General features: G+C 42.8%; 2 long non-coding RNA genes across 2 annotated transcripts; both read right to left on the reverse strand.

Annotated features, from left to right (window-relative positions):
* Positions 1-424: 424 nt before the first annotated feature.
* Positions 425-5224, reverse strand: LOC125262072. Its single transcript, XR_007183502.1, has 3 exons — positions 5163-5224; positions 3130-3135; positions 425-556 (listed from the first exon to the last, which is right to left on the reverse strand). It is a non-coding gene; the product is annotated as an uncharacterized LOC125262072 (long non-coding RNA).
* A 7317-nt stretch (positions 5225-12541) lies between these two features.
* LOC125262071 lies at positions 12542-18092 on the reverse strand. The gene is made up of 3 exons (XR_007183501.1): positions 17694-18092; positions 13352-13407; positions 12542-13037 (listed from the first exon to the last, which is right to left on the reverse strand). It is a non-coding gene; the product is annotated as an uncharacterized LOC125262071 (long non-coding RNA).
* Between the last annotated feature and the right edge of the window lie 1061 nt (positions 18093-19153).

The raw sequence follows: 19153 nt of genomic DNA on the forward strand, positions 1-19153 counted from the left end.
CAACTCCTAACCCTAACCCTAACCCTAACCCTAACTAACCCTAACCCTAACCCTAACCCTAACCCTAACTCTCACACCTACTCAGGTTAGCCCGACCTAAAACTTACCCTTAACCTAACCGTCACAGACCTACCTACAAGCGGTTTCACGAATACATACCGTAATACTCTAACACTGGAAGGGAGTGCGATGCTGTATCAGGATTATCGAGCTTTAGCCTTTGGGCTTTCGACTCGGTTCGCTGGTCCAGAGCAAGTTCAGATCGGAAACTTCGCATTCCTAAAAACCAGAGACAACACCAAAAAAATGGGTCAATAACACTACAATACGCTTTTTGTAAGACAAAATATAACGTTGTCAATCCAAAAATCGGAAACTACCTCAAAGAACAGATTAACTTTCGAAACGAACCTCCAACGCAAAACCGGAATTCACAGTTCCTCCACTCTCAAAAACATGCGCCGGCCCGTGCCTTTCCTCGTTCTCCCTAAACCAAACCACACCGTCTGGTGAGATCGTGTGGGGGAGTTCGTTGTAAACCCCAAAAAACCTAACCCTAAAACCTAACCCAACTCCTCCATCTAACCCTAACCTAACCCTAACCCAAAAAAGTCAAAGTCCCACCCCTATAAGTCAAAAGTCACACCCACCTAAGTCCCAACTAATGCAAGTCCCACCCCTAAAAAGTCAAAGTCCCACCCATATAAGTCAAAAGTCACACCCACCTAAGTCCCAACTAATGCAAGTCCCACCCCTAAAAAGTCAAAGTCCCACCCATATAAGTCAAAAGTCACACTTATATAAGTCCCACCAATAAAAGTCCCACCCCAAAAAAGTCAAAGTCCCACCCATATAAGTCAAAAGTCACACTCATATAAGTCCCACCTATACAAGTGCCACCCCAAAAAAGTCAAAGTCGAACCCAAAAAAAGTCAAAGTCCCACCTATAAAAGTCAAAAGTCACACCCACTTAAGTCCCAACCAATGCAAGTCCCACCCAAAAAAAGGCAGTCTCAACCATAAAAGTCCCACCCAAAAAAGTCAAACTCCCACCCATATAAGTCCCACCCAAAAAAAGTCAAAGTCTCACCCATAAAAGTCACACCCATATAAGTCAAAAGTCACACCCATATAAGTCCCAACCAATGCAAGTCCCACCCAAAATAAGTCAAAGTCCCACCCAAAAAAAGTCAAAGTCTCACCCATGGAAGTCACTCCCATATAAGTCCCAACCAATGCAAGTCCCACCCAAAATAAGTCAAATTCCCATCTATATAAATCAAAAGTTACACCCATATAACTCCCACACATACAAGTCCCACCCAAAAAAAGTCAAAGTCCCACCCAAAAAAAAGTTAAAGTCTCACCCATAAAAGTCAAAAGGCACACCCATATAAGTCCCAACCAATGCAAGTCCAACCCCAAAAAAGTCAAAGTCCCACCCAAAAAAAATCAAACTCTCACCCATAAAAGTCAAAAGTCACACCCATATAAGTCCCAAACAATGCAAGTCCAACCCAAAATAAGTCAAAGTCCCACCCAAAAAAAGTCAAAGTCTCACCCATAAAAGTCAAAAGTCACACCCAAATGTAGGGGATGCAATGTCATAACTCGACGCCTGGTGGCGCTAGAGAGACGGCAGTAGGTGCATTCGAAAGCCCGCCCCCTAATTAGTATACCTACCAAGTTTCAGCACTCTGGGACTTACGGTTCCCGAGATAAGGGGGGGGGGCACTTTGGGGGGAGGCACTCTTCGCATTTATCTATATAACCTAACCCTAACCCTAACCCTAACCCTAACCCTAACCCTAACCCTAACCCTAACCCTAACCCTAACCCTAACCCTAACCCTAACCCTAACCCTAACCCTAACCCTAACCCTAACCCTAACCCTAACCCTAACCCTAACCCTAACCCTAACCCTAACCCTAACCCTAACCCTAACCCTAACCCTAACCCTAACCCTAACCCTAACCCTAACCCTAACCCTAACCCTAACCCTAACCCTAACCCTAACCCTAACCCTAACCCTGACCCTAAACCTAACCGTCTCACTGACCTACTCAGGATAACCCGACCTAAAATTTACCCTAGCAACATCCTGTCTTCCAGACATCCACGCTACCTGAAAGAAGACAGCTTTCTGAATCCAACGATACCAGTTATGTGCACGTCGGACCTCCGCTTCAAAAGATACGGCCAGGTAAGCTTTGGCCAATCAGATCGCATATGCTAATGAAGGTGGAACCAATGAGGGTGAAACTCGCTTTTATCTATATACCTGTCTTCCAGACATCCACGCTACCTGAAAGAAGACAGATTTCTGAATCCAACGATACCACTTATGTGCACGTCGGACCTCCGCTTCAAAAGATACGGCCAGGTAAGCTTCGGCCAATCAGATCGCATATGCTAATGAGGGTCGAATTAATGAGGGTGAAACTCGCTTTTACCTATATACCTAACCCTAACCCTAACCCTAACCCTAACCCTAACCCTAACCCTAACTCTAACCCTAACCCTAACTCTAACCCTAACCCGCACAAGGGGTAAGAACTTAACATAAAAATTCAAGACAAAAATAAAAAATAAATAAAATAAAAAAAGGGGTGATGGTGATGATTGGGGTAATGGAGGATTGAATATCCATAACGGATTCCCCATTCTGAGTGATCCCTTAAAAGGAAAAGGCTTTCCGGAAAAAAGGGGGAAAGGCAATATCTAAACCTAACCGTCAAGGGGGATAACTGGGCTATCCCTGTACCTGCACATTGCCTAAACCTAACCCTCATAGGAATAGCCCGGATTCTAGATAAAGAAACACCGGCGATTTATACCTAAACCTAACCGTCACTGGAGATAACTGGGCTATCCCTGTACCTGCACATTGCCTAAACCTAACCCTCATAGGAATAGCCCGGATTCTAGATAAAGAAACACCGGCGATTTATACCTAAACCTAACCGTCACTGGAGATAACTGGGCTATCCCTGTACCTGCACATTGCCTAAACCTAACCCTCATAGGAATAGCCCGGATTCTAGATAAAGAAACACCGGCGATTTATACCTAAACCTAACCGTCACTGGAGATAACTGGGCTATCCCTGTACCTGCACATTGCCTAAACCTAACCCTCATAGGAATAGCCCGGATTCTAGATGATGGAGCATCTGGGGTTAGTGTAGTGGTTAAAGTAATGGTTTGGGAAGCAGAGGGACCCGAGTTCGAGACCGACATGGAGCAGGGAATATTTTCTTGTAGAAATGGTGGTCCATAACAATATAGGTGTGTGGAGGAGGATTGAATAAAAGAGTTGGGATGGTGTAGTGGTTAAAGTAATGGTTTGGGAAGCAGAGGGACCCGAGTTCGAGACCGACATGGAGCAGGGAATATTTTCTTGTAGAAATGGTGGTCCATAACAATATAGGTGTGTGGAGGAGGATTGAATAAAAGAGTTGGGATGGTGTAGTGGTTAAAGTAATGGTTTGGGAAGCAGAGGGACCCGAGTTCGAGACCGGCGTGGAGCAAGGAATATTTTCTTATAGAAATGGTGGTCCATAACAATATAGGTGTGTGGAGGAGGATTGAATAAAAGAGTTGGGATGGTGTAGTGGTTAAAGTAATGGTTTGGGAAGTAGAGGGACCTGAGTTCGAGACCGGTATGGAGCAAGGAATATTTTCTTGTAGCAATACAGCTGGGTTGAGGAGGTTCATAGTTCTAGGAGTAGGGGGTGGAGGGAACTGGATGGTTGGTATGGTGGTCAGTGAGGGCGGCTCGGGAGCAAGGAGTCCCGAGGTCGAGCCCGGCACCAGGACCAGTTTTGGTCTGGAGGACGATCAGCATTAGGTTGATGTTGGGAGGGAGGTTAGGTTAAGGTGCTGGTGAACGGTAAGATGGTGAGGGAAAATTGAGATTGTGATTGGTCAGGGCAACAAGCGAATGGGTGATTGAGGAGAATTCGTCGATTGTCAGATACCGGTGGGAAGTAGAAATAGGTCGAAGAAAGGTTGCAAAGGATTGTGGGTAAAGAGTTAATTGGGTTCACCATGGGTGTGAGAAGTGGTGCAGATAGATAGGAGGCTTGAGAATGTGGGAGATGGTTAGGAATCATTCGCCTTTACGATTGCGCGGTAAGTGTGTGATGTCTGGATAAGGTTGGGTGGTTCCTAGGGGGGATTATTGGTAGAAGCTTGGTGCTTAGGTACCCGCCAATATGAACCTCGAGCAGTGCCTCGGAGACCTTGCGGTGTTAACGAAGGGGCACTGTGGAAGGTAAGTGACGGACCGCTCTGGGTCCACTTGGACAGCACGCAGAGTGGGATCCAATCTTCTATCGATGACTAGCATCAGAGGGTTATTCTAGGTTGGTTGAGGTGTTGGGGTTGGGTTGGATTTGGTTAAATGGTGGTAGTTTTGTTTAAATGGTTGTAGTTTTGGTTAAATGGTAGCGGTTTTTGGGTTGGGCAGTACTGGGATGGAGGGAGGACACACGCCGGGATTGATCACCCTGGCGGGCCGCCTCAGAGGAGGGTGTCTGGTGTTTAAAGAGCCGAAACACCCAATGATCCTGAGGTACACCACTGACGATGTGTCTTTTGGGTAACAGAGTTAATTCTTGGATTGGGCATAGATCTGAGTAGTCCGGTGGGATTTGTAAAACATAGTGTTTGTAGCTCTTAGATCAAATAAGGGATCTAAACCCATACCTACTCATACCCTAACCCTACCCAGAGTAGCTTGGACCTGATCTAGTAAGCCCTTGGGGGCATTACCCTAGGTTGGTGGTTTTTTCTGATCAGTTTAGATCTAATCGGATACTGCTTGTAGCCTTATGAATTAATTTTTGGACTTGGCATAGATCTGAGTAGTCCGGTGGGATTTGTAAAACCTAGTGTTTGTAGCCCTTAGATCAGTAGGGATCTAAACCCGTACAAAGTAACCCTACCCAGAATAGCCCGGTGTAAGATGGACCCGATTTAATAAAACCCTTGGGTGTATTACCCTAGGGTGGTGGTTTTTTCTGATCAACTAAGATCTAATCGGGTACTACTTATAGCTTTATAGGCCCAATGCCCATATAGGAGAGGCTCCGAGTCAGGAGGGTGGTATAGTCTAACAGGCGTCGGCCAGTGCACTACCTCGGTCTCCCTATTCCAAACCTTCCTAGACGGGTTCTAGGTTGGGGGGAGCTGTTGTATTTTACAACTCCTAACCCTAACCCTAACCCTAACCCTAACCCTAACCCTAACCCTAACCCTAACCCTAACCCTAACCCTAACTCTCACACCTACTCAGGTTAGCCCGACCTAAAACTTACCCTTAACCTAACCGTCACAGACCTACCTACAAGCGGTTTCACGAATACATACCGTAATACTCTAACACTGGAAGGGAGTGCGATGCTGTATCAGGATTATCGAGCTTTAGCCTTTGGGCTTTCGACTCGGTTCGCTGGTCCAGAGCAAGTTCAGATCGGAAACTTCGCATTCCTAAAAACCAGAGACAACACCAAAAAAATGGGTCAATAACACTACAATACGCTTTTTGTAAGACAAAATATAACGTTGTCAATCCAAAAATCGGAAACTACCTCAAAGAACAGATTAACTTTCGAAACGAACCTCCAACGCAAAACCGGAATTCACAGTTCCTCCACTCTCAAAACATGCGCCGGCCCGTGCCTTTCCTCGTTCTCCCTAAACCAAACCACACCGTCTGGTGAGATCGTGTGGGGGGAGTTCGTTGTAAACCCCAAAAAACCTAACCCTAAAACCTAACCCAACTCCTCCATCTAACCCTAACCTACCCAAAAAAGTCAAAGTCCCACCCCTATAAGTCAAAAGTCACACCCACCTAAGTCCCAACTAATGCAAGTCCCACCCCTAAAAAGTCAAAGTCCCACCCATATAAGTCAAAAGTCACACCCACCTAAGTCCCAACTAATGCAAGTCCCACCCCTAAAAAGTCAAAGTCCCACCCATATAAGTCAAAAGTCACACTTATATAAGTCCCACCAATAAAAGTCCCACCCCAAAAAAGTCAAAGTCCCACCCATATAAGTCAAAAGTCACACTCATATAAGTCCCACCTATACAAGTGCCACCCCAAAAAAGTCAAAGTCGAACCCAAAAAAAGTCAAAGTCCCACCTATAAAAGTCAAAAGTCACACCCACTTAAGTCCCAACCAATGCAAGTCCCACCCAAAAAAAGGCAGTCTCAACCATAAAAGTCCCACCCAAAAAAGTCAAACTCCCACCCATATAAGTCCCACCCAAAAAAAGTCAAAGTCTCACCCATAAAAGTCACACCCATATAAGTCAAAAGTCACACCCATATAAGTCCCAACCAATGCAAGTCCCACCCAAAATAAGTCAAAGTCCCACCCAAAAAAAGTCAAAGTCTCACCCATGGAAGTCACTCCCATATAAGTCCCAACCAATGCAAGTCCCACCCAAAATAAGTCAAATTCCCATCTATATAAATCAAAAGTTACACCCATATAACTCCCACACATACAAGTCCCACCCAAAAAAAGTCAAAGTCCCACCCAAAAAAAAGTTAAAGTCTCACCCATAAAAGTCAAAAGGCACACCCATATAAGTCCCAACCAATGCAAGTCCAACCCCAAAAAAGTCAAAGTCCCACCCAAAAAAAATCAAACTCTCACCCATAAAAGTCAAAAGTCACACCCATATAAGTCCCAAACAATGCAAGTCCAACCCAAAATAAGTCAAAGTCCCACCCAAAAAAAGTCAAAGTCTCACCCATAAAAGTCAAAAGTCACACCCAAATGTAGGGGATGCAATGTCATAACTCGACGCCTGGTGGCGCTAGAGAGACGGCAGTAGGTGCATTCGAAAGCCCGCCCCCTAATTAGTATACCTACCAAGTTTCAGCACTCTGGGACTTACGGTTCCCGAGATAAGGGGGGGGGGGCACTTTGGGGGAGGCACTCTTCGCATTTATCTATATAACCTAACCCTAACCCTAACCCTAACCCTAACCCTAACCCTAACCCTAACCCTAACCCTAACCCTAACCCTAACCCTAACCCTAACCCTAACCCTAACCCTAACCCTAACCCTAACCCTAACCCTAACCCTAACCCTAACCCTAACCCTAACCCTAACCCTAACCCTAACCCTAACCCTAACCCTAACCCTAACCCTAACCCTAACCCTAACCCTAACCCTAACCCTAACCTAACCCTAAGATGCTGGAATACCGGCGACATACCTAAACCTAACCGTCACTGGGGATAATTTGGCTATCCCTGTACCTGCACATTGCCTAAACCTAACCCTTACAGGAGTAGCCCGGATTCTAGATGATGGAGCACCGGCGACATACCTAATCCTGACCCTAACCTTAATCCTAACCCTCACAGGAGTAGCCCTCTTATTCAGGATTATACCTTGAATGGGAGAGTTGGGATGGTGTAGTGGTTAAAGTAATGATTTGGGAAGCAGAGGGACCCGAGTTCGAGACCAGCGTGGAGCAAGGAATATTTTCTTGTAGAAATGGTGGTCTATAACAATACAGTTGGGTGGAGGAGGTTCATAGGTCTAGGAGTAGGGGGTGGAGGGAACTAGATGGTTGGAGTGGTGGTCGGTGGGGGCGGCTCGGGAGCAAGGAGTCCCGAGTTCGAGCCCGGCACCAGGACCAGTTTTGGTCCGGAGGACTATCAGCATTAGGTTGATGTTGGGAGGGAGGTTAGGTTAAGGTGCTGGTGAACGGTAAGATGGTGAGGGAAAATTGAGATTGTGATTGGTCAGGGCAACAAGCGAATGGGTGACTGAGGAGAATTCGACGATTGTCAGATACTTGTGGAAAGTGGAAATAAATCGAAGAAAGGTTGCAAAGGATTGTGGGTAAAGAGTTAATTCAGTTCACCATGGGTGTAAGAAGTGGTGCAGATAGATAGGAGGCTTGAGAATATGGGAGGTGGTTAGGAATCATTCGCTTTTACGGTTGCACGGTAAGTGTGTGATGTCTGGATAAGGTTGGGTGGTTCCTAGGGGGGGATTATTGGTAGAAGCTTGGTGCTTAGGTACCCGCCAGTATGAACCTCGAGCAGTGCCCCGGAGACCTTGTGGTGTTAACGAAGGGGCACTGTAGAAGGTAAGTGTACCGGCCGCTCTGGGTCCACTTGGACAGCACGCAGAGTTGGTGGCCTGGGTGGAAAGGCCTCAAATGGATCCCAATCTTCTATCGGTGACTAGCATCAGAGGGTTATTCTAGGTTGGTTGAGGTGTTGGGGTTGGATTTGGTTAAATGGTTGTAATTTTGGACTTCTGGTATCAGTTCTGGGTCGGGTTGTACTGGGATGGAGGGAGGACACACGCCGGGATTGATCACCTTGGCGGGCCGCCTCAGAGGAGGGTGTCTGGTGTTTAAAGAGCTGAAACACCCAATGATCCTGAGGTACACCACTGATGATGTGTCTTTTGGGTAGCAGAGTTAGTTCTTGGACTTGGCATAGATCTACACATACCTAAACCTACCCGTCGCTGACAACAGGCCTAAATCTACCCCTTACAGGAGTAGCCCGGATTTTGGGATGATTTGGATTTTATGGTTGCTGGTGACATACCTACTCCTTATTGAAGGAAGAATTAGTTTGGGACCAATTGGGACATCTCTGGGGGGGACAATCTTGGGAAGCTCATTGATATCCGTATGGGAAGGGGGATGGGAAGAGCCTTGGGAAGGGGTTGCGATTTCAAATCTGAATAATAAAACAACTAGGGGAATGGAGTATTGGAGAGAAAAGGTAAAACAAGCGTTTATGGGTGGATCAGCCTCATCAAAAACATGCGCCGGCCAGTGCACTCCTGCGTCCTCCCTATCCCAAACTGGATAGCCGTGAGACGGTTATCTGGGGGGAGGCGTTGCTTTTCTTCACCTAACCCTAACCCTAACCCTAAACCCAGGCATGTTCCAAAGGAAGGCATTTATGGTGACTTAAAAGAGTCACTTTATATGTAAAACTTGAAGTGAAGGACCTCAGAGTGATCAGCATCCTCTGGGATGGCAACAGTCCTCCGTCCCAGTCCAGCCTGTAGAAGAATCAACTCATCAGAGGCTTTTGGGGTCCATTCAATACTTATTTAGCAGGAAAAACTGGATGGCGTTGACCTGGCAGGCCTTTTTTAGGAGTTGCGATAAAGCCTTTTCGTGCCTTGAAAAGACCAGGGAATGCTCTGAGAGGAAAAAAGCACCTGATGTGTTAATCGTGTATGAATTCTATTACAAAAACTTGTAATTTCTCAATGTTTAGGACATTATGATGAAATGTAGGCCTATATGCATTATTCTACTTGAGAAGTGCTACTATATGCATGTTATGCTTCCTACCAGTACTTTGTTTGCACATACTTCAAATGTCTGTGAGAAGAAGAATTTTAAGAATTTAATTTCTTACGTATACTATAACACTGGCTTATCTGAGAGATCCAAACCTGGCCATACTCTGGTCCACTGAATTTCCTGATGCAACACCACTAAGGGTGCGCTGCGGTCTCACTGCAGACTGACCCTGACCCTGAAGCTGCGTTGCATGCTGCCTCCTGCCTGCTGCGACCTGCTCTCTCTGAACCTGCCCTTCATCTGCTGAAATCATTCAAAACTGTATACAAACCCTAAGCCTTTGTGACTATACTACTATATATTGTTGTATTATATCAAGAAAATGCAATTACCCTGCCTCCTTGTTAAGGTTTTGGATGTCTGTTGCTACACATTTGGCCAATGTATTAAATATTAGGCATTGCTTATAATATTATTGTTATTTATATTTGTTTGTTTCTAAGAAATGTATTGTACTGTATGGCCAGAGATGTACAGTTATTGCTATGTGTGTGTGCCTGTTTATGAGGAGCAGAGCTGGACTGCAGCACACAGAAGTGTGTGTGGTTCTATGTGAGTGTGCTCAACGACATGGAGAACTGTGGTTCTACTCCTAGAACCTTATAAGGACATCAGCCATCTTGGCTGAGTTTACTGGAGTCCAAGGACACAAAGCCAGACAGCTTGCACCTGCGAGGCCTTGAGAAGTGTCTGGAAACTTTGGGAAAGTTACAACGTACGTCAATCAAGAAGATAACGTAACGTCTGTGATAAACAACACGAGTATAAAAGACTGATGAGCTGATTGCCTCTTTGGATACTGATACGTCAGTACCCCCGACGCCTAGAAGCCCAGAGCTGAGGACAAGAAACCCCAAGCTGAAGATGGGAAGCCCAGAGCTGACTACACCTTTGACTCAAGAGTGATTACTGTATTTTATACCTTTAATGATTAAGTTTTATTTGCCTTTACATTTTTGTTTATTATAATAGAAAAGTAACCAATTAAAAGAAATTTAATTGATTACAAAAGCTGCCTACCTTAGCTTGATTTATAGTGTAATAAGACTTTGAACAAGAACGTACCACAGAGGAGTCTTCTGACCAAATTGTAAGTAATTTAAAATGCTTATAATTTAGGCCAGACTCGACTTACTTTACCTAACCTGAGAATAATAAATAATAAGGTTAAAAGGTGTTAAGATCAAAATACACACCGCAAAACATGGCGCCCAACGTGGGGCATTGATCCATCGACCCCTGGCCACGGTCGATCGAGCAATGCTTTCCCATTCGCTTCCGCACTCGTGCACTTGAGTTGTAGATATAAAAACTTGGAAAGCTATGAATCACCAGGTAACCTGTAAGACCCAAAAATGTAAATAATCTAGAGGGATTATTTATAGACGGCCCAGAAAGGGTTGAACGCGCATAGAACAGATAACTTTACGAGCCAGGGAGCCGTAAAGGTTAAGAAAGCTGTAGGAGAGACAGAAAGTCTCACATAGCTAGCCTCAGAGAAAAAGAGGCAGAGACGGGCTAAAGATAAGACCTGTAAGTGAAGGACGCTTCGCTTATGGCAGGGAGAGCCCAGCGAAAATCCAGCAATGCGTTTAACAATGAGAAAAAAATTAGCCTTTCGAGCAGACACACAGGTTCTAGAAATGGAACGTGGCTCCTGTGACAGAACAAAATGGTTGAAACTTAAAGACTGAGGTAGGTCTAGCAGCAATGCAAAAAGAAGAGGTGTAAACGGGGAAAATGTGTACCTGTGATAAAATTACAGTATGAGGCTCCTAGAACAGGTAAATGTGATAGATACTGTTGATACATAAATCTAAAGAAAAAGTTTTACATTCTTATAGGTGTGATAGAGTGCCAAAAAGAATACTATTTAAACCACCAGACCTGGATAGAAAATAAATATCAAATAGTTGTTAAAATAGTTATAAATAAAATGGAAGAAATTCACCTAACATAGTCAGAGGACAGTTTTATGAAGTGGAAATAGGCAGGCTAAAAGTCAGACTTTTAATCTGTAACAATATGTGTTGGGAAAATAATCTTAAGTGACATGGTAATTTAACCCTCTACCGCATAGTGTTGCCATATGGCAACATACTCTTTATGTTCATTTCCTTGCCACCGTCTCTTTAAGAGAACATTCTAGTTTTTTTTTATTGGTAAGAGAAGACCTTAATTTAGCCAATGATGTGCTTTGGTTAAGTCACATGACATGCAATTTTTTTTTCTGTGACGCGATATCTGACAGACTGCCATCTCTTGTCGGTAGTTGCTGAAAGCAAACTAAAACGTCAGTAACAAACAAGGACCCGCCCATGTCACATTCACAAAAAAAATGTTAACATCATCTCAGGTAAGGTATGATGACATATTCACCACTCAAAAATGTTTTTATGAAATTAGTTTTTGGTAAATCGAGAAAATGTCTGTGTTGTTATATGGCAACACTGCGCAATAATGGAATGACATTATTATAATAGGTTAGATAGCTAGCAAAAGTTAGCTGCAGTCTGTTAAGCTATAACAATAAAAACATTAATGCTAGTGATATAATGTTGATTAGTCGTATGTTAAGGACTGCCATGGCATTTGTATTATGGATTAAATCAACATCAGAGATCTGCCATCACAGCCATACTGGCCCAGACCAACCACTTTCCTATCATGGTGTCTCAAAAAGGCAGGTGCAAGTGGCTGTAAGTGTACTGTAAGTGTGAAGAGCACCAAATGTGATGTCTACATGTGTCTCACCTCTGGAAAAAAAAATGCTTTTTGTAGTTTCATACAGAAAAAAGGTGAAATTTAAAGAATATAAAGCATTATTCAGCAAAAGAGAATGGAAAAGCACAAGATGTTGGAAAATAAGTATAAGGTATTGTTTATAATTACTGCTAAAGCTTATAATAGCACCAATTGATTCAATACAAACAACATTTCTGAGGAAAAATATGAACTATATACCCTTACACTTATTCTAAGTTATTTCCACTATTGTATGTTGTTGCCATATGGCAACATATCATAAAGTACCTTAAAATAATATTTTTTTTCCCAATTTTTTTTTACTGCACTTTAAGTTAAGCCATTCTAAGAAAAGAAAAAGAGTCAAATATTTTTTTTTTTTTATAGATTTATCATAATGCGTGCGGTAGAGGGTTAAGAAAACATGAATTGAAAATATGATAATTGTTCCCGGAACAGTCGGGATGATTTTAGAGTAAAATAGGTGTACAGGTTAAAGAGTCTGTGAGTAGAAGCTCGGACTCAAAAATGTAACAGCGGTGTGTGTAAGATTGTCTCTCACACTGCACTGTCTGAGGAGCGAGAAGAGCTCATAATTCATGCTTAAAGACTGGAAAACAATAGTTGTGATAAATGAAGGGAGGCACCGACTACAAAATAAGTCAGGTAATTTTTCTTTTAATAGAAAGTTAAAGAAAGTTTAAAAGGAGTAACAATACTGTAGTATTGAAAGAATATAATTAAAAATTCCAGACAATGAGGATAATGGAAGATATATTGCCAACAATAAACTTGTTAAATACCAACGCAAAAGGAACTAAAAAATAAATAAATAAATAAATAAAAATAATAATAATCTAGGATGAGAAAAGATGATGTGCCAGGACCCTCTCAGCTATCCGTACTTCAGTATGAGAAGGCTGCAATAGGGAGAGATTTATGAGTCAAGGTGAGACAAAGCCAGAGGAGTTAGAGCTTGTATTCAGAGCTTAAGTTTGACTCTGATACCGGTGATAGTGAAAGCAGAGAATCTGATATATTATATTAAAAAAGTTAGACTACTGTAACAGTTGACGTAAAAGTAACACTTTAAATATGGAATACATCATTTAAAAAGATGGAATACAAATATTCTGATATAGTGAGAAATAATGTAGGATACTTAAAAAAAAAAAAAAAAAAAAAAAGAAAGAAAAGGGCAAAGAAAGTTGTGCCTAACAGAAATTTGACTTACGGACAGATAAAGTCAGCTCGGTGTTCACCCTTAACCGTATTGCTCAAACCGAGGGTCTAAAATGGGAAACAGATTTTAATGCACTAGGAACAATAAGTGGAAAAGTAACTAAAGTTTTAGAACTAGTAATATTGTCAAAAAAAAAAAAAAAAAAAAAATGGATTCTCAAAAGAGTTAGAGAAAGTAAGATGCCAGCAAGGATATCAAAAGCCAAGAGAGTGAGAATTTTCAGAGTCCAGATAAAGAGTTGGAAAAAGACCAGAGTAACAGTGGGATTTTGGTGATTCTAGTCTGGATTTTAACCCTTGGAGTTCAATGACGACCAGAATAGTGTACAGCAAAGAATATTGGAATTAAAATTGTAAATATAACTGTGGTTAGTAATATTTTAATTGTCAGTAAATTAGTAAAGGACATTATAATCATATAGTGCTTATGCGGACAGGAGAAAAATGCCCCTGCAAGACAGACCTGTATCAACTGAAGTTTAATTAAAGTAATGAAATTAAAATAATAAATTAAACAGGTTATTATTGAGAGATATTAATGGATATAAGAAAAAGTTATATTCAGATAATATAACTGTGTGTAGTAATAACTACATTTTCAAATTACATTTGTATAGACATAAACTGGCTGTTGAAAAATACCAGAAAAATAAAGGGCAATAAATTGAAAGAAAAACTGAAGCTTAGCACGATCTGTTTGTAACATGATAATACAATTTAGAGAGAATTAGTAAAAGTTAAGAAAAGGATTTAAAAACCAAATCAACAGGAGACTACACTAAAAATAAATAAAGTTAGTAGATTTGTTGGACAATGTATATAGTGATGGGGAAAAGGCTAAAAAAAAACAAAAAAAACAACAACAAAAAACATGCTGTATAGCCTAACATATTGCAAATCTAAGGTTACTTTAGTCCTTATTAAAAAGGAAATAATGACTATACAGCTGGGAAAAAATGCTAATATGATAGAGTAACTTAAAACTTAAAAAGTGATTAGAAGTCTGATTAAGTTTAGAAAAAAAAATAATAATAAGATTGAGAGTAGAAAACTGAAGCAACTTCAGAATGATTGACTAGAAAAGCCTAGAAAAGTTTAGAAAAAAGGAGAGATTGAGACTCAAATACCACAGGTTTTCTACAGGAAAACTTTGCTAGCAGGTAAGAAAGAATATGATTTTTATTTTGCTAAAATAAAATATTGAATTACTGATATTACAGGTTATACAATTTATTAGCAGTAAGAAATTGTAAGAGATTTAGTGATTAAAACAAGTAAAGAAGAAAAAGAAAAAAGTTATAATTGGCAAAAGCATAACCATAAGATCCACCTATACATGTGAAGTACTATGATTTTATTTATACAGAAACTGTATTTTTAAAGTCAAAATTATATTGTAGAATTATTAAAGAGGTTAGGAAACCTGATACTAATAGCTAAATTCAAAGAGAGTCATTTAGGGTATAGTGACTAAGTCAAGTTTAATGCTTTAAGCTGAAGGAAAACGCCATGATAGAAAAACAGAATAAGAGATGGAAAAGTGATCTTAAATAAATTTAGATTACAATGTTAGTGTTACAGATCCCTTGTCTCCCTGGACTCCATATCCCATGATCCTCCTGTTTCATCACCTGCACTCACTTCCCTCGTCAGCTCCACATCATCACTCTTCACCTGCACCTGGACTCTATTGTCAGCACTCCCCATATATTGCACTCACTCCCTTCACTCCTCGTCCGTTCTCTGTTGTGTTAAGTGTATGTTTGGTTTCTCCTCGCCTGTGTTCATTAAAGTATACTATTATTGTGGAAATCCGTATCTGCCTCATCTCTGCACCATCTACACGTAACAGAAGAACGGACCCATACAGTCTGGATTTCCACAGCAAAATGGAGACTTTCACCGGCTCCCTGGATCCAGCTCCTCCAACGCCTCTCACCCTGACAGCCAGCGATCGCCTTATCGGGCTCCTGCAGGTAGGTCGTTCGCTGGAAAGGTATGTGGAGGAGTTCGTTGAGCTCGCTTATGTGTCTGACTGGCCTGAAGCAGTTTTGATCTCCCTGTTTCTGGATGGACTAGATGATGACACCATCCGTTTTAGTGAACCCGATTATCGTTTCTCCTTAAGCGAAACCATAAATTCCATTTTATGGTTAAATGATTCCAAATTTATCGTTGATTGGGTTCAGGATGGGTGTCTGTCTCTGGTCCATCCAGAGACACGGTTGGCCGGGCCAGTCAGTCAACCTCCGGCTTCCTCCGCATACCTTTCCAGCGAACTCCCTGCCTGCCCCATGCTGGACCCACATTCCTCCACTGGGCCCAGAAAGCGGAGGAGGAGGAAGAAAGCCGCTCCAGTCTCTCCCGAGCCCGCTCCAGTCTCTCCAGAGCCCGCTCCAGTCTCTCCAGAGCCCGCTCCAGTCTCTCCAGAGCCCGCTCCAGTATTTCCAGAGCCTGCTCCAACCCTGTGCGAGCCACCTAGTGAGGTGGCCTGGCTTATAGACTTTTGGACAGAGCCAAGTTCTCCAGTCTCCGCCGAGCCAAGTTCTCCAGTCTCCGCCGAGCCAAGCTCTCCAGTCTCCGCCGAGCCAAGCTCTCCAGTCTCCGCCGAGCCACGTGCTCCAGTCTCCGCCGAGCAAGCCGCTCCAGTCTCCGCCGAGCCAAGTGCTCCAGTCTCCGCCGAGCAAGCCGCTCCAGTCTCCGCCGAGCAAGCCGCTCCAGTCTCCGCCGAGCAAGCCGCTCCAGTCTCCGCCGAGCAAGCCGCTCCAGTCTCCGCCGAGCAAGCCGCTCCAGCCTCCGCCGAGCAAGCAGCTCCAGCCGCCGCCGAGCCCTCGGCTCCAACCCTCTCCGAGCCTGCCGCTCCAACCCTCTCCGAGCCTGCCGCTCCAACCCTCTCCGAGCCCTCAGCTCCAAACCTCGCCGAGCCCTCAGCTCCAGCCGCCGCCGCCGAGCCCTCAGCTCCAGCCGCCGCCGCCGAGCCCTCAGCTCCAGCCGCCGCCGCCGAGCCCTCAGCTCCAGCCGCCGCCGCCGAGCCCTCAGCTCCAGCCGCCGCCGCCGAGCCAGCCGCTCCAACCACCGTCAAGCCCACAGCTCCATGCTCCACCGCCCTAAGGCCCACTCCTGCCCACAGAAACAATCCCTTCATCAGACTTTTAAAGAATCTCCTTAAATTCCCCATGTATTTTTTGGGGGGGGCCTAGTACCCGTTCCGGTACCTGTGGGTGGGGAACTCCTGGGCGGGGGTTCTGAAGCGCCAGAGCCCACCAGTGCACCTGACCCTCCATGGCAGCCCGCTGCTCCTGACCCTCCATGGCAGCCCGCTGCACCTGACCCTCCATGGCAGCCCGCTGCACCTGACCCTCCATGGCAGCCCGCTGCACCTGACCCTCCATGGCAGCCCGCTGCACCTGACCCTCCATGGCAGCCAGCTGCACCTGACCCTCCATGGCAGCCCGCTGCACCTGACCCTCCATGGCAGCCCGCTGCTCCTGACCCTCCATGGCTGCCCACGGCTCCAGACCCGCCATGGCTGCCCACGGCTCCAGACCCGCCATGGTTCATGGATCCGCCCTGGAGACCTCCGTTCCTGTCCGCTCCTCTCCCTGCACCTGCATGAGGTCTCCAGGGCGCCCGCCCCCCTCCCGGTGTCTCCATCTACGGCGCGAGGTCGCGCCTACCGGGAGGGGGGAGTACTGTTACAGATCCCTTGTCTCCCTGGACTCCATATCCCATGATCCTCCTGTTTCATCACCTGCACTCACTTCCCTCGTCAGCTCCTCATCATCACTCTTCACCTGCACCTGGACTCTATTGTCAGCACTCCCCATATATTGCACTCACTCCCTTCACTCCTCGTCCGTTCTCTGTTGTGTTAAGTGTATGTTTGGTTTCTCCTCGCCTGTGTTCATTAAAGTATACTATTATTGTGGAAATCCGTATCTGCCTCATCTCTGCACCATCTACACGTAACAGTTAGGTCTATACCTAAGACTTTTAGGAAAAAGAAAATGCTTTTACTTAAATAATAATAATAATTATTATTATTAATGATTGATGTGGTTGAGTTTTTAGCATTTTGACAAATACACAGTTTGTAAAATATTACAAAATATATATAAATTATATAGTTTAATGGGTTACATTAAAATTAGGATAGTCGAATGGCAAAGCCTATTCACACTTAAAAGAGGATGATTAAACTAGACAGAATTAAGCAAAAGAAGTGTTCGTGCGATTAAAGGAGATTTTCTAATGTATACATTAAACAATAAAACATTAGACAATAGATTTGAATATTAGTACAATAGGATATCAATAATAGAAAAAAGACATACCTGTTTGAAAAGAAACTGGCAATAGAGAAAATCCATTGTGCTTGATTGTTTTTGTTAATAAAAAGTTAGCAGTTCTTTGTAAAAGATATTCCAAGATGAAAAGTTGGGACCAAAGTCAGAAGCTCATATGACGAAGATTTAAAAAGTGCCTCAAATACAAAAATTAAATTTAATTAATGGTAATAAAAGGAAAATAGATATCTTATGTTGTAACAGCTGTCAGTGACAAAAAGTTAGAAAAAGGAAAAGAAAGAAAAAAGAGATTTGTTTAAAAAGTATAATTGTTGGTAAAAAAAATATGTGCACTGAAGATTTAATTTTGAAGCAGGAGAAACAAGCCGAGATAAGAGAGTCAGTTCCAGGCACAGCCCAGAACGCAGAGCTCACGGGAGTGTCAAGGTCACTCTGTAAAATGCGGAATGAGAATTTTACCAGACATCCCAACAAAAGTGTAAAACTATTTTAATGGGAAAAAAATAGATTATGCCAAATTAAAAGGTAAATAAATTGGACTGATTCCTGATTTAGTTAAAATGTAGAAAAGTTGTGAGGACTTAACCTTTTTACCCAACCAGACAATTCTAAAGAAAACACAGTAATATCTGTGGCAATAATAAAGCTTGAATGAGAGAGGGGCAGTACTAGGAGAAACAGAACGTAATAATAAACAAAAGACTTATGAACAAGTTTGTGACCTAAGTGAAAATATGATTGAAGTTTGACAGATAACAAGATACATATTCCTAAACGAGGACAGATATATTGAGAAATAGGATTACAATATTAAAAGGTATTAAAAGATATAACTGAACTATAAAGGTTAAAGATATAAATGAAGTATAAAGGAAGAGTAGGTGTATATATATGAGAGTATAATAACAATATATGACAGAGTGAATCAAATATGGAGGTTATAGATAACAAGGAAAAATATATTTAAATAATTAATTAAGTGGGTTACGTGGTTAATGGATTCTTAGACTGACAGTCACTGGGGTTGCATGAGTGCACTCTCAGTGCTTGGTCGCACCAGGAAAGGAATTTGTTGTAAAATCTGTGCCAAATTGATATAAGGATGGTCCACTGAAGCAGCCAGAAGAAACAGAGAGAGATAGAGAAACAAAGAATGGATCACCAGAATGAAATTTGAAAATTTGCAAACATAACAAAAGCATTTGTCATTTTAAATTCAGAAGAGATAGTGACTGCTTTTGTTCTGACCACGAAACAGTTGTAGTATATTTTAGGGAAATAAAGTTTGAATATTGATTAACTGAAATAATTTAATTCAAGTATTAAGATATGCACCAGAAGGATAGAAATGCTAAAAAGCTGTAGCCAACTGATAAAAGTTGCATGCAAGATGAAATGAATGAAATGAATGTTTTTAATTTTGCAGCTATTATTTAGCAAATATAAAATTACCAATTGCTTAATGCAAAGTGAGGTAAAAACTTTCT

Source organism: Megalobrama amblycephala, unplaced genomic scaffold (assembly GCF_018812025.1).
Source record: "Megalobrama amblycephala isolate DHTTF-2021 unplaced genomic scaffold, ASM1881202v1 scaffold586, whole genome shotgun sequence".
In the NCBI taxonomy this organism is placed as follows: domain Eukaryota; kingdom Metazoa; phylum Chordata; class Actinopteri; order Cypriniformes; family Xenocyprididae; genus Megalobrama; species Megalobrama amblycephala.